General features: G+C 38.0%; 1 protein-coding gene across 4 annotated transcripts in view; it reads left to right on the top strand.

The window, feature by feature from the left end:
- The first annotated feature begins 909 nt into the window (after positions 1 to 909).
- Positions 910 to 13,197, top strand: part of LOC100617599 (caspase-8) — a 46,694-nt gene continuing 34,406 nt past the window's right edge. For all 4 annotated transcript variants that reach the window (XM_007501622.3, XM_007501621.3, XM_007501623.2 and 1 more), the window contains exon 1: positions 910 to 1,170. The gene's annotated coding sequence lies outside the window, so the exon portion shown is untranslated. The remainder of the gene's footprint in view (positions 1,171 to 13,197) is intronic.

Raw genomic sequence — 13,197 nt, 5'->3', positions numbered from 1 at the left:
TATGTAGTTCAGTAGAATATAAACTCTCAGAGATGTGGGTACTATTAGATAAAAAGAAAGCAATTTCAAGACTATTGAGTGGGGAGGAGGATGGAGGGGAAAAGTTTATTTTTGGAGTAAGATTTTGCAACTGTCCTATCTCACTCTTTTTTTGGTTCCCTCCCCTCTCCTCCACTCCTTTCCCTCCTCTTTCTTCCATTCTTCCTTCTTTTCTTTTGCTCTTTTTCCCCCTCCCTCTCTCCTTTCTCTCTTTCTCTCGTTTCCCTTCTCTCCCTTTGTTTCTTTTTCTTTATTTCCTTTTCTCTTCTTTATTTTTATTGCTATCTTTTTTTAATCGCTAAAAATCCTCCCAGTATTCCTCCCCCCCCCACTTCCCAGAGTACCATTCCACATAAAAAATGTTTAAAGGGGAAAGAAAAAAGAAAAAAAGGAAGGATTATTTTTAAAATACTAAAATAAAAAGTGAAAATATATTCAAACCTCTAGTGGGGATGGGTTGTCTTCTTATATTAAAGACATTTTGTTTAAACACATACTTCACATCTTAGCATCAATACTGAGATTGATTCCAAGGCAGAACAGTGCTAAAGGCTAGGCAAATGAAAATTAAATGATTTGCCCAGGGTCACGTAGGAAGTGTTTAGGGTCATATTTGAACCTTGGACTTCCCGTCTCGAGGACTGGCTCTCAATCCAGGGCACTTGCCCCCAAAGACATTTCTTAATCAAGCTCCCGGGCCCCAGAGGTTCTCAGTTCTGAATTCGGAGCCAGGGCTTCTAACAAGGTGCTTTCCAAGGTGACATTCCTTTATTCTGAACTTCACCTTAACTTGCTTAAAAATCAGGTAATTGTGCCCTGGTCCTTTAAATATTTAAATTTTTAGAGAGATGGGAGGGGAAATGATTCATTTTTTCTTTCTCTTTGCACTGTGAAAAAACTGTTAGCCCTCACTTTTTTTTGGTTGACTTTTTGTTATTTTTTCTCTCGGAGAATCTTTTGCGTTTTGCGTTGGTTGCCGCTGGGCTCCAGCACCCGACACTGTCCGAAGCCATGCCCGGACGGGATCTTTCCCAGGCTGGTGACTTGATTTGCCAACTCTGAGCCAGTGGAGCGGCGAGTGGCTACCCCCGCACCCCCACTGCCCTTTGAACACGGAAGCTGTTTCTGTAGGTGAGTTGCCACAGCCCAAGAAAGGAAGAAAGGAGAACCAAACAAACTTGCTACTCTTTATGTAAGCTGCACAGGAACTCATTAAATTCCTACGACCATGCGCCCGCTCACTGGGCCAAGTGTGGGATGTATTTTTTTTTTTAAGCTTGAAACTATTCCTGCTGTCCGAAAGCTCCCAGTCTGGTGGGGCAAGTAATAATAAGCAGATTCACAAAGTCCGTGGGGCTTGTTTAAGTAAGATACAAGTATCTTGCGTGGACTAGACACAGAGAAGATACTCTGGGGATAGTCTCGGAGGGAAGACGCTAGCTTTAGGGAGTTCCCGAAAAGCCCTCTTGTAGAAAGTGGAATTTTAGCTGGAACTTGAAGGAAGGTAGGGAAGGCAGGAGAAGGAGTTGGAGTTGGGAGAGAGAGAATTCCATGAATGGAGGATAACTTGGGAAAATGCCTTGGGTTGGGCGATGGAGTGCTGCGTGTGAGGAACTATGGAAGGACCACTGCCACTGTTTTGAGGAGTAAATGGGAGAGGGGGGCAGCATCGTGGCACTGTGAATGGACGGGGTTTAGGCGGGAGGACCCGGGTTCTGCAGCTGCCCCTACATCCGTTTCTTAATCCCCACCTCCTCCCCCACGAGGTTCTCTGTCCGGAACTCGGGGCCAGGGTTCCTAACAAGGTGCTTTCCAAGATGACATTCCTTTATTTTGAATTTCACCTTGGCTTCGCTTAAAGATCAGGAAATTGTCCCCTGATTCTTTAAGTATTTAAATTCTTAGAGAGATGGGACTCGGACACTTCCTAACGATGGGATCCTGGGCAAGTCACTTAACCCGGTTTATCTAGCCCTTGCCCTTCCGTCTTAGAGTTGCTATTAAGACAGAAAGTAAGAGTTTTAAGGCGGGGGGGGGGGGGGGGGGGAAGGGGGGGGGAGTGAATGTGAGGTTACTAGGGAGTAAGAAAACTGGAAAAAGCTGAGGGGGGCTAGGTAGGAAACTGCAGTTGGAGATGTGGGACCGGTGATCTGGAGAGAGATTAGGGATAAGTAGTTAAACGAAATCTTCAATTTAGAAGGGATCTTGGAATGCACTGACTCTGATAAGCAAAACAATGGAGGGGGAGAAGAAAAGAGATCTAGAAGGGGGAACTCTGAGAAAGAGGACATCAATTTGCATTGAAGAGATCCCTGGTAAATTTGGAGAAATCAGTTTCGGCTAGATAAACCAGACCTTAGAACTAAGAGAGTGAGAGAAAAGAAAGTGAAGGCATTGATTGCCAGTCAATAAAAATGTATTCACTACTATGTGTCAGGCTCTGTGACACATTGTGACATGATGCGGATACAAAAAGACTCCCTCAAATGATTAGTCTAAAGGAGGCAGACATTTTTTAAAAAAGGAGAGGGAAGAAAAGAAGTTACTGGGTACAAAAAACAGTACTGGAGGCTCAAAAGTACAGTTTGGACTAGAATGAACACGACTGGCCTGAGCAGTCTCCTTAAAATGGAGGTTCTGGGTGGAGTCCACATAGAGGACGAGAAGAGAGGGTCCGAAGGTTCTCCTAATTTGAAGAACTGGGAAGGGTGGGGTGAAAGGAGGCAGGGAGTGAGCTTCTAGAGTGAAGAGACAATTGGAGAAAAAGCTTTCTGGAGAATAAGTTCTGTAGAAAAAGTTCCGGAGACTCAGAGCGGGAACCCAGAGAGGAGAGACTGGTGTGTTTAGATTAGAAATTAGTAAATGGAGAGATAATGAAAGTTAGAGTGGAAATGATAGAGCAGTCATCTGCTGGAGAAGACAGAATTGAGTGGGATCACTTGTCTGTGTAAAGGGGTTTGACTTGGCACCTAGAAGGGCCACGTCTTCTTGTGAGACCGGGGTGAAGAGGGAAATTGTGATGAAATGCTTCTGAATGTATGGGATAAGGAATAGGGAAGGAGAGGGAGCTCTCTATGAATGGCCTCAATTTTTTTTCTTCAGTGAAATAAGCAGGATTCTCAGCTGAGAGGATTGGGACAAAGGGGGGAAATGGGAAACTTGAAAATAGATGAAACGAATGAAAGAAAATGATGATGAGCTTATTAAAATGTTTATTCAATATACTTTAAGGATCTGTAATTTCCTTGATGAGAAGACCCCCTTCACTGATGCTGATAGTAACCTCTCTTATTATTTGCCAGGCAACCTTACCAAAGTGCTGTGGTCACTAGTCACAAGCAAACTACTTTTCAGCTTTAGAGGGTGTATCTAAAGGATTAAAAGGAAAGAAAGAGGGCAGCTGGGTGGCTCAGTGGATAGAGAGTCACTAGGGCTTGGGTTCAAATGTGACCTCAGATACTTCCTAACTGTGTGACTCTGGGCAACTCACTTAACTCCCATTGCCCAGACCTTACCACTCTTCTGCCTTGGAAATATGACGGAAGGTTAAGACGGTTAAAAAAAAAAAAACCAACCCACAAAACACCATACTTTAGAGTTGTTTCATTTCCTCCTAATTCTTGATCACATCATGTCTTCTCTTTCACCACCTTTTTGTTTTTTTTAAATATATATTTTATTTTCCCCCAATTACATGTTTAAACAATTTTTAACATTTTAAAAAAACTTTCCAGTTCCAAATTCTTTCCCTTCTTTGAGATAGTAAGCAATGTGATATAGGTTATACATGTACAATTGGGTAAAACATTTTTATATTAGTCATTTTACCACTTTATTTTTTTTGCAAAGAAGAGAGTAGAGAGAGCAGAGAGAAGAAAAATGCAATTGGATGTGATAAAGGGAAATAAATAGTTAACAATTATAACCTTGTTTGGATCATATAACTTTGGAAAACTTATGTAAAAACTTGTTTTTACATGTAATTGGTAAAAAAATAATAAGTGCTTAAAAAGAATTATAATCCTGAATGTGATAAGAGGAGCTCAGTATAAAATGAAAAGCACAGCAGAATGGATTTAAAAGTAGAATTCAATAAAATGTTGTTGATACAATAAAATGGGAAGATTGAAAAAGTGTTCAAATGAAGGTTGGAACAGAATTTATTGTGTTTTAGGTGAACTATTTAAAAAGGATGATACATTTTTGATTATTTAAATTATTTTTAATTGTTTATTAATTTTTTAACCAATTACATGTAATAACAAATTTCCACATAAGTTTTCCAAAGTTTTATGATCCAAACTGTCTTCCTCCTTTCTTCACTCCCTACTTCCCAGAGCTGGCAAACACTTCAATCTGGGTTATACATGGATTATCATGCAAAAGATATTTCCTTATTATTCATTTTTGTAAGTGAATAATCTTATTAAAAAAACAACATCCCAAATCATATACCCAAATAAACAAATGAAAAATCTCATGTTTTCATCTGCATTACAACTCCAACAATTCTTTCTCTGGAGGTGGAGAGCATTCTTTAGCATAAATCCCTCAGAATTTTCCTGGATCACGACACTTTTTATTATCTTTTAAAAAAATTTTAATTAATTAATTAAATTTAGAATATTTTTTCATGGTTACATGGTTCATGTTGTAAAGGTTAAAATTAATGATTGGATGATGATTATATGAAATTATGTGATCACCAGTATTTATTATATTTTGAGTCAGAAATTTATTTACAAATAGAGAGGAAACAATAAAGAAGAGAAATATGAGGAGGATAGAGAAGTTATCTATCCTATCAACCTAAGTGTTTTGCTCTGGTCTGCTTAATCTAGGTAGAGATTAATTAGTTCTCAACCAGGAAGGTGGGTAGTTAGTAACCATGTGGCCTCCTCCAAGATGGAAGCTAGTCTCTCCAGACGCTAGGAAAGGGGCCAGCCTTTTACTCACCCAACAAATTAATCCAAGAGTCAGAGCCTAAATAGAATCTGAGCTCTGAGCCCACAATCCAGATCCAAGCTGTAGTCTCCAGTGAAGCTCCCTTGAAAACTATCTAAGACTATCTCCAGAAGACAATCTCTTCAGACTATCTTCTCAAAGACAATCTGCTCTGAAGGTTTTAGGGGCTTGCTTTTTTATGGTGACTTCTTGTTCCCTCGCCTCTTTACAGGGGTCAATCACAGTTTCCAAATTGTCTAGCACTGCCCAGGGAGAAGTATCTGTAGGATGGAATCCTCACCTTCTGAAGGTTAAGTTCTCATCAAAAAGATTCACAGATTCCTGGCTGACTGAGGTGTGAATTCTCTAAGTACCTTGCTAACTTCTCACCTAGAACTAAGCAGGATGTTTAATCTTTTGTTGATTCAATTTAAAAGTAGACAAAGGAGAGTTAATCCTGTCTTCAGTCTAGTGAGGTACTAAGTAGGGGTACTTAAGTTAGTGTTTACTCAGGATAGTCAATAGAGTAAAGAATTCTCTTTTCACAATGTTCTTGCCCTCTCTTCCTCTCCACTCCTGTAGCCAACCCACTGGGTTTAGGTGTATCGTTGATCAAAACCTGTGTCCATATTATTAATATTTGCAATAGAGTGATCATTTAGAGTCTTCAATTTGTTGTTTGGGGTTAGATCTTTGTAGATATCAATAGTCTATTAATAGACTATAGAAGATTCAGTTGTTGGGAGTTGGTGGTTGAGAGTTGGTTGAACCATTATTTGAAGAACTTGTTGGGAGATAACTTTTTATAAACCTATTTATTTATGTTAACTTCTATAGGAATAGTAATGGGATAAGGGAAATGGAGATATTGAATTTGGAAAGGTTTATGAAATGTAATTCCCCAATTCTGAATTTATCTTAACTAAAACCACTCCCAAATCTGTCTCGCAAGAGACTTTCTTCTTCCTTGACCAATGTTAAGGCTGACAACTACTCTGTCTATCTAATCCCCAAACTAGCTATCTTTCTATCCTAACACTAAAATATAAACTTGTTAACAGTGAGAGATAAATTAGATTTCTTCCTTCTGCTCAGATGAAACTCAGCCTGTCAGAAGTTACTGACACCTCCACTGAGTCATTGCTCTCTCCTGCCACCACTGACAAAACAGAGGAATTGCAACACCACTCTTCTGTCAACCACTTTCTCTCTCTTTGATGCTAGGATGTTTCCAAGTGATAAATCACCAGATATTCTCAAATTCTCAGAGCAGCTCCTTGGACAACCTTCCTTAATCAGGACTATCCAAAGAGTGATCATTGGTCCCACTGTTCTTCCCAAGAACCTCTAGGAAATTCCTTTTTTCCATCATCTTCTTTGAGAATTCCACTCTGAATTAAAGAAATCCAGCTTGCTCAAACTTATCTTTCTATCACCTATACCTAATCTATCAAGAATCTTTTATTGCTTACTTAATTAATAAATAACTCATTACAATCTCCAGTGATAAAATTTTTAAAAGGTGAACTAAAAAAGCTATTATAATCTCAAACAAAGCAACAATATAATAAACATTTTCAAAAGAGATAAAAGGGAAATATTGTTCTTAAAAGAACCACAGGTAATAAAATCAATAATACAAATATGTCCACCAAACAGCAAAGTATTAATGTGTTTAAAGTAAAAGTTAATAAAATTATAGGGAAGCAAAGAAAACCTATGTGACATTAATGTGACATTACTGAAATAAAATTAGGAGATTTTAAAAAAGTAATAAAAGATAATCTGTTAGCTGATATAATTTCTTTTTATTATTTCATAGATTTATTCCATATTTATAACAATACAATAAATGACCATGGTCACTCAGAAATTTTCTCCTATAATTACATATTCATTTAAAATTTCCTCTTCAGGAAAAATATCCTACTTCTGTATCATTCTTCAGCTTTATCTTGACTTAGTTTTTTAAAATATAAAAACAATAAAAAAAAACCCAACTCTTACCTTCTGTCCTTGTATGAATTATAAGTCAAAAGAGCAGCAAACATTAGATGATGAGAGGTTGCCCAGGGTCACACAGCTAGGAAAAATTTGAGACCAAATTTGAACCTAGGTTCAACACTGCTACCTAGCTACCCCAATACAAGAAACAATTTGCTGCCATCCAGTCACCTGTGTCCAACCTGTATCCCTTACCTGATTATTAAAAGATAAAATATGTTGTAATGAAAATGTTTTGTATTTTTCATTTCACTTATAATTATTTTTAAAGTGTTACCCCATGTGCATTTAGGTAAAAAAAAAGATAAACCAAAAAACCCCCAAGATTTTTCTTTTAAAAATTCAAGCTTACAATAAGAGCATTCATCAGTCAGTAAGCAGTAAGTGAACAAAGATTCACAATGGCCATTTACTTTTTCTTCTAATTAACAAATGCTTTAAAAATCTGTAACCTAGGTAAATAGGGAGTAAATAGGTTTTTTAAAAATCCTCAGATTCTTACATTGAGCATATTTGATGTTATAACTAATGACTAACACAAAATTCCTGACCAGTGAATTCAATGCATCCTTATAGAAGGTTGTTTTCTGTCCTTAGAATTTGAAAGGAATTGAAATATTATTGTTACTATCCAAATACTCTACTAGTGCCATATTGGCAATGGCATGGCACATGTGCCAGAGAGGGCTGCTCTGCTCCCTGTCTCCACAGTGCTGGAGGAAATTTTTTGCATGCCTTGCCCCTCTGTCCAGCCACCCAATGAGAATACTTCCTCCCTCTGCTGTCTAGGGTAATGCAAAAGGGGAAGGGCTCACAGGCAGCTTCAAGTTGCAGTTTGGGCATGCAAACTTGAAAAGGTTCATCAATGTTGCTCTAATGTAGTAAAAAATGGCAGTAGTTACTTCCAATCAGTGCCAGCTCCTTTTTGGGGGCTTTTTCTTAGATATAGTTCTCAATCATAGAAATAATTAATGATAGACCTTTAAATACAAACTGCTCAAGTTTTTTGGTCTGGTTTAAAAACGTGATCACATACTATTTAATATTTTTTTTTGTTCAGTTATTTCAGATGTGTCTAGCACTTTTGACCCCATTCAGGGTTTTCTTGGCAAAGATGGCTTGCCATTGCCTTCACCAGCTCCTTTTACAGATGAGGAAACTGAGGCAAACTGAGTTAAGTGACTTGTCTAGAGTCACATGGCTAGTAAGGGACTGAGGCTAAATTTGAATTTGGGAAAATATCTTTCTGACTTCAGACCCAACACTATTCACAACTCCACCTAGCTGTATAACAGTAATTTTGTGCTCAGAATTACAAACCATAGACTTTACTTCACAAAGCCTAATAGCATTTGAAAAATTAATACATTTAATACAATTAATACATTTCTTTTGACACCCCCCAGCAATTTTTATTAAAGAAAAATTGCTACAAAAGGAACAACAAATGACTTGACAAAACTGAACTAAAATTTTTGAAAATTTTAGCCAAGACTCTCAGTAATGCACAGATCTGGGACAATCCTGAAAGGCTTATGACAAAGGAAAGATATCCACCTCCAGAGAAAGAACTGTTGGAATTGGTTGGATGCAAAGCAAAGCATATTATCTTTAATATCAGTGTATTTACAATTTTATTTTGGGGTTTTGGTTTCGTATAAGTGTGCTCTTACAACAATGACTGATATGGAAGTGTGTTTTACAGAATAATAAAAAGAAAATTTTAGCCAAGAGTAGTCAGAATTTCAGTTTACTAATGTTGACACATTTTATGTGTAAACTGCATGCAAGAAATAAAAAAAAAATAAAATCATCTAAAAACTAATTAATCTGCCTTTTCTAGGAATATAAGCTTTATCACTTGAAAAATTTTTGTGTATAGTAATTAGTTGAAAAAAGCTGTTTGGTCATTTTACTTGCTGGCCTCTAAAAAAGGCTTTCCAGAATTGATGTTAAATGATTAACAAAACCTTTATTATATGTAGTAGGTATTTTGTTTCCTCTTTTATTTCTTCACTCCCACTTGGGTCATGAGCTCAGTGTTATTTTTTTTTTCATGATGTGGCTACTTCTGTCCTCAATTTGGCCAATTAACACCCCCCCCTCCTCCCAGTACAACCAACATTTACTTTCTGCATATGCTCTAACATTCTAGTGAGACCGTAGATCCATGGAAATTTCTCATCCCTTCTTTCATTATAGTGCCATACAGCTGTTACCACCAATGGAAGAACTTTTCAGAGCCCCTGGTTAGTAGCACTGTCTTCCTTTGAGATCACTTTTTCTTTGCTCTTTCCATGTCCAAAAAAATCTATGTCCCTTTCTACATTTTGTGTTCATCACCTCACAGTCAGGAGGTGAAGTAATATTCTTCATAGACCCTCTGGAGATATGGTTCATCATTAAACTAATCTGAATTCTGACATCTTTTAAAGTTTTTATTAGTAGTATTACCAACTTTGAATCAATTGTTCTCCCACTTCTGCTCACTTCATATTGTGACACTTTATACTACCCATGAACCTCTGAAATTTATTCTTTTGTTATTTCTTATAGTTCAATAATATTCTATTATATTAATATACCACAGTTTGCATATCCATTTCTTGACTTTAAAAGACAATCTAAGGGGGCAGCTAGGTGGCTCAGTGGATAGAGAGCCACGGAAGTCTTGAGTTCAGATCTGCCCTCATATACTTCCTAGTTGTCCTGGGAAAGTCACTTAACTCTCATTGCCTAACCCTACTCTTTTGCTTTGGAACCAATATGCAGTATTGGTTCTAAAATGGGAGGTGTAAGAAATTAAATTTAGGGGTTTGACTAAAATATAAGAATTCCAAAGTAATATTGTGGTCGCTGATTAAAAAAATATTATAGCTCAAGTCAAGCGACTTTTAGTAGATTTTATTTACAAGGAGGTGGAAAGAGTGAAAGTAGAGAAATATAAGAAGAGAGAAGAGAAAATGTCTGGCCTATAACACTAAATGTTGCTCCAGGTGTCCGGCTCAGACCCGGCAGAGCTCATTAACCCTCAGTCAGAAGACCAGGTGGTGTCTTATACAAAGGTTCCTCCTCTAGGAGAAGGAGGCCTCTCTGGAACTAATCTCTCCGGAAGCCAGGAAGGGAAGGCCAGCTACTCATTCATCCAAGATAAATCCAAAAGAGAAGATTCAGGAGCAGTCCTCTAAGAAGAAATCCTAAAGTCAAGGTCCCAAGTCGAAGCCGAGATCCAAGTCCAAAGTCCACCTACAAGTCCTAAGTCACCAGCTGAAGCTCCAAGCCAAAGATTCAAGCCAAAGCCCCTTGGACAGGAAGTTCAGGACTTTTTATAGAACTTCTCCACATCACTTCCTGTCCCTTTCTCCACTTTATGGGAACCAATTTCAGTCTTTAAATTTGCCTAGCACTTCCCAGGAACAGGGCGGTCACCTTTGAGGTTGTCACCCACTTTTAGTAAATGTCTTGGGAACTCTCTTACTTAGTAAGGGTAAGTAAGTAGGGGTGTTTAAGCTTTTGGTTGATTAATTTACAAATTGCTGATTGATAGACAAAGTTTGATTCACTTTTCACAGAGGTAAAGGTATTTTAAAAAGGCAATCTAAAGCATCCCCTCACATTCCAGTTCTCTTCTCTTTCTGAGTATTTAAACCAATTTTGGGAATCAGGAAATTTGTTTTGCTTGTAATTAATGTGGTGAAAATTACTAATCAGCACAAATGTGAATAAAGGAAACAAAATCTCCAAACCAGTCTCACAATAAAGCCAGACTCTGGTCAAGACCAAAGACCTAAATCCATGTGAGTGGCCTCCATTTATACACAAAAAAATGATGCTTCAGGGGGGCAACTAGGTTACTCAGTGAATTGAGAGCCAAGCCTAGAGATGGGGTCCCAGATTTAACTCTGGCCTCAAATATTTCCTAGCTGTTTGACCCTGGGCAAGTCACTTAATCCCATTTACCTAGTCCTTACTGCTCTTCTACCTTAGAACCAATACTAAGGCAGAAGGTAAAGGTTATTTTTTTAAAAAATGATTTTTCCAGTACAAGGTCAGAAACAGAATGAGTTTCAAGAGATGCAGTAGTGCAAGTGTCAGTATAAGAATAAGATGTGGTCAAAGTTCTCTAGGGATCAGTCATATAGTTTCCCCTAAGGATTGAATCTCTTTATAGTCCCTGAAGCATCAAATAAAATCAAATGACATGGGTGTGTTTGAATTAAAACTTCAAATAAAGGAACAAAGGGTGGAGTAGTGTTAGAAAAACCTTAAGTGATTACTATTTTTAGAAGTATTTTCATGCTTACAGAATTGAACTACTAATCAAATATTAGCTTAATTCCAAGAGAGCTAAACTATAAATATGCTGATCTAGTATAACTTAAGTTTAAGAAAAAACTTACTGATACTGATAGAATCATAAATGCTGACCTAGCTAAGCTAGAGTCACATTTCCTTATTCTAGGGTTCAATGCTAGAGTTATATCTTGATGCTTTAGGTAACTGCTAATACTAAAATGCTGACATTAAGTGAAGTGCAAGATACATGGGTGTGCTTGGTGCTCAAAGAACAGGTCACACCAAAGGTGTTTGAGCAATGGGCTTAGGTTAAGGTGCCTGAACAAGTTCAAGGCCACATAGATAAAATACAAATGTAATCTTAAGGGGTTGAATAATGTTATTTGACTTATGCTGGCATGACTTAACTATGCCAGAATTACAATTATGATTCTATCAAGGCTGATGCTAGTAATAAAAATAATTGAAAAGAGAAGGGGGCAGGGGATTTCACATTCATATTAATGTCTCTCTGGCATGATATTTTTTTTATTACTGTCCCATGTTCCATTAGATCCCAACATCCCATCTTCAATTCCTTTTTCTTCTCCTATTACATTTCTACTCTAAACTATTTATGTTCAAACAATTTTCATTTGTTTAAAAAAAAAGTGAGGTTTCTCTGCTGTCTGCCACTTGTCCTGCATCTGCTGGAGAACTAACTATCTGAACAATTTTGGACTCTGACTCCACCATAGAGCTGGCTTCTGACTTCAGTCAATTTCTTAATTCCTCTCTCTCTTTCTCTGTCTCTGTCTCTGTCTCTGTCTCTGTCTCTGTCTGTCTGTCTCTCTCTCTCTCTCTCACAATCCTTACCTTCCATCTTAGAATCAATACTGTGTATTGGTGTCAAGGCAGAAGATGAACAGGATTAAAGGGTCACACAGCTAGGAAGTGGGTGAGATATGATTTGAATCCAGGACCTCCTGTATTCACTGAGTCACTGAACTGCCCCTAATTACATATGAATTGCTTTCAGACCTCATTCAGGAGTGAGGTGGCTACAAGTGGCTAGAGAATTTGACCCCTCAGATCTGCACTACAAGATAAGCTGATTAGTATCATTGTGGCATCTTCTCACTAGCTTTCTTTTTCTTTTTTTTAAAACCCTTACCTTCCATCTTGGAATCAATACTGTGTATTGGTTCCAAGGCAGAAGAGTGGTAAAGGACTAGGCAATGGAGGTCAAGTGACTTGCCCAGGATCACGCAGCTGAGAAGTGTCTGAGGCCAGATTTGAACCTAGGATCTCCCATCTCTAGGTCTGGCTCTCAATCCATTGAACTACCCAGCTGCTTCCTTCTCACTAGCTTTCCAAGCTCTGCAAATTGTTCTCCTTGGTTTGTGAAATCTTGAGCAAAGTACAAACCTCAGTTGCTTCAGCTATATAACAGTGGGTGGATTAGGTGACATTTTGAAGAATTGTGCCTTCTTGTTTAGAGCACAGTGCTATAAAGAAGCTGAGATCATGGGTTTAATCCCTTTCCCCTTTTCCATTTCCTGGAGAACAAGTATGGTTTTTGCCTAGCCTAGAGGCCATTGATGGACTCAGTCAGATGATTGCTGGCCATCTCCCTCAAATGACTTCCCTGTATTTTCCTAGCATTTGTAGTGGAAACCTCTCCAGTAGTTGTCCCTGTTGTACTCTAACCAAGTATAGTTAGTTAAACTCAAGGAAGTTAGCTGAAAAGGAGAGGAGAAATATAGGAGCTAGAAGTGAGCTAAGTGGCTCAGTGGATAGAGTGCTGGATCTGGAGTCAGGGAATCCTGAGTCCAAATTTCAGCTTCAGACATTTACTAGGTGTGTGACCCTGGGCAAGTCACTTAACACCTCTGTTTGCATTAATCCTCTGGATACTACTCTACTATCTGCCTA

Source organism: Monodelphis domestica, chromosome 8 (assembly GCF_027887165.1).
Source record: "Monodelphis domestica isolate mMonDom1 chromosome 8, mMonDom1.pri, whole genome shotgun sequence".
NCBI classification, from domain to species: domain Eukaryota; kingdom Metazoa; phylum Chordata; class Mammalia; order Didelphimorphia; family Didelphidae; genus Monodelphis; species Monodelphis domestica.
This window is presented reverse-complemented; position numbering and strand designations above follow the sequence as displayed.